We start from the raw sequence: 2,467 nt of genomic DNA, 5'->3' as shown, positions 1-2,467 counted from the left end.
AGAAGGAAAGGAAGAAGGAAAGGAAGAAGGAAAGAAAGAAGGAAAGAAGGAAAGAAGGAAAGAAGGAAAGAAGGAAAGAAGGAAAGAAGGAAAGAAGGAAAGAAGGAAAGAAGGAAAGAAGGAAAGGAGGAAAGGAGGAAAGGAGGAAAGGAGGAAAGGAGGAAAGGAGGAAAGGAGGAAAGAAAAGAAAGAGAAAGAAAGAAAAGAAAGAAAAGAAAGAAAGACGGAAAGATTAAAAAAAGAGAAAAACCTCTGGAGCTTACGAAATTTTCTTACAGAGATTTTACTGAAACTTTTGGCACCCCTAGAAGTTGGTGACAATTGTGTCTGGGAGAATAAATCAATGCTCATGAAGCTGCAGACTGTTAGATGACATTTTCCTCGGGTGACAATGTTCTACTATATCTCCTGGCATTATTATCTTTAATTGACTTTGGGGCAGTAAAGAAAAGAGTGGAGAATGGATTCGAATCAGAACAAATACAGGAAAAAGGTGACCAAATTAAGACCTTACACACACATCTCGCCTTCCCCAAATATGCATTGTCTGCTTCAACTGCAAGGATGTCAAATAGGGATAGCTTCCTGCTGGAGCTGCTTCAGGGCCCTGGGCACCATACCAACAGCCACTTACTCTTGCCACTCATCTTCTTCCACTCTGATAATCACAGCAGCAGGTTGATTATTGGGTTGTAAAATACAAGGGATTTAGTGCTGACTGCAGCACTGAGTGCCTCCTCAAATTCCTCCTTGCAGATCATTTTCATAAAATTTGTCAAGGGTCTTGTCTGAATTGTATTTTCACATAGTTAATCCTCTGTCTGTACAGCAATCTGGCCCTGTGCTGCTTGCTCCGCAAAACACGCCTGTGGCTGACCTCTGTGTACTCTCTGCACGTTTATCAGGATGCAACTGGCCCAGCCACCCACTTAGCCGGTCCTGACAAACATAGCTACATGCAGATGTGGACTGACCACAAAGAAGAGTAAAGACAGTGAGGAAATGAAAAATATCTAGAGGAGGTAACATGAGATTACTGCTGACAGACTGCCTTTAAGCACACCCTGAAATGTGTAGGAAGAATCTGTGGAAAGGAATAAGAGATATCTGTAACTCCAGGCCCTCAACTTTGTCAGGGCTTGTGGAAATGTTCAGCAGGAGCTGAGCATAGCAGTTTATGATAAGGAGGAGTTAATAAAATTGAAAATAAACATAACTGGTGCCTAATAGTAGTAGGTAGAACAAGATCTGACTAAGAGAAAATGCAGTATTAAAACACAAGTTACCTGCTTGTCCTTAAAACGAGAGGGAGAAATGGGGAGTTTTCATCATCTGTTTTCTGGTCCAGCCAGTTAATTCAGTATATTTCTGTTTTCCTTCCTTTCTTTTGAATTATAGATGCTAAAACTGTTGTCACTTTCAATCTCACCTGTGGCTATATTTAAGGTATTTATTCTCTGCAGCTAAAAATCTTCTGTTTTTCTGGTTCTCCCTCACAGTTGTCGAATATCTTACTACTTAGAGGGCTGAAAAGGACCACAAATAACAGTCAAGAAGTCGGGACAGAGCAAGGGAAATATAACACAGGAATGCATTGTGCTTTATCTTGACAGACAGCAATACTCTTCTTAGGTCATGTTTCCATTCTGTACAGTGGAAAACAATGGAAGTACTTTGTAAAGGAAACAAAGATTATATTGTTCAAATAAGGAAAGGAAGTGGTACAAAAATATCTCAAGAGGATACAAGAAAAAAAAGTCAACTGCTTCAATATTTATTTTTGGAGGCTCCATTGTTTTGTTTATAAATAATGTCTAGCAGTTTCTATCTAACAAACAATGCTTTTATCCATATTCTCCTTCAAACAGAAGCCATTTCTGTTATGCAACCATTTCCCAAAGTATTTTTAAAGGATAGTTTTCCTAGGAAGGTGACTGATTTGTGAAAGGAAGAAAAAAGCTTGCTGTGCAGCTGAACTGAGAAACAGGACTTTGCTCACTCTCATTAATGGATCAACGGACAGTCAAAAACAGAGGTGTCCTTTCTTTTGAAGGGCAGCAGCTTAGTTAGCAGAATTTGATAAAGTTTTCTGGTGAATTCAGCTGAAGTTTAATGAAGTCTTATTTAACAAAGAATATAAAAATCTATTAAGTTTCTTGACGCAAAGGCTGTGAGAAATACATGAACACACATATGGCTCAAAAGGCAAGAGAAACATGTAAATTTAAACCTTTGAACACATAATATTTTTGTTTCTGTAACAATACTAATACGCCTGACGACCTGAATTCCTTAGCATTGCAGCATATTATTTTTTATGCAGCAACATGACCAACCGTGGTTATTATTCCTAACACTTCTTTCTTCACATACATTTTAAATAGTCTCCATAAACAGCAAAGTAATAACAGTAGTTGCAAGCTTCTGTTACAGTTCGTCAAGTGGTGTTGCAAAGGTATTTTAAAAT

General features: G+C 38.3%; 1 long non-coding RNA gene across 2 annotated transcripts in view; it reads right to left on the bottom strand.

Moving 5' to 3' along the window:
- LOC110402264 overlaps positions 1-1,531 on the bottom strand; it is a 99,684-nt gene extending 98,153 nt beyond the window's left edge. For both annotated transcript variants that reach the window (XR_002441014.1, XR_002441015.1), the window contains exon 1: positions 1,287-1,531. This is a non-coding gene — a long non-coding RNA (uncharacterized LOC110402264). The remainder of the gene's footprint in view (positions 1-1,286) is intronic.

Source organism: Numida meleagris, chromosome 7 (genome assembly GCF_002078875.1).
Source record: "Numida meleagris isolate 19003 breed g44 Domestic line chromosome 7, NumMel1.0, whole genome shotgun sequence".
Lineage (NCBI taxonomy): Eukaryota > Metazoa > Chordata > Aves > Galliformes > Numididae > Numida > Numida meleagris.
Note: the sequence above shows the minus strand (reverse complement) of the source record. Positions and strands in the feature narration are given on the sequence as shown.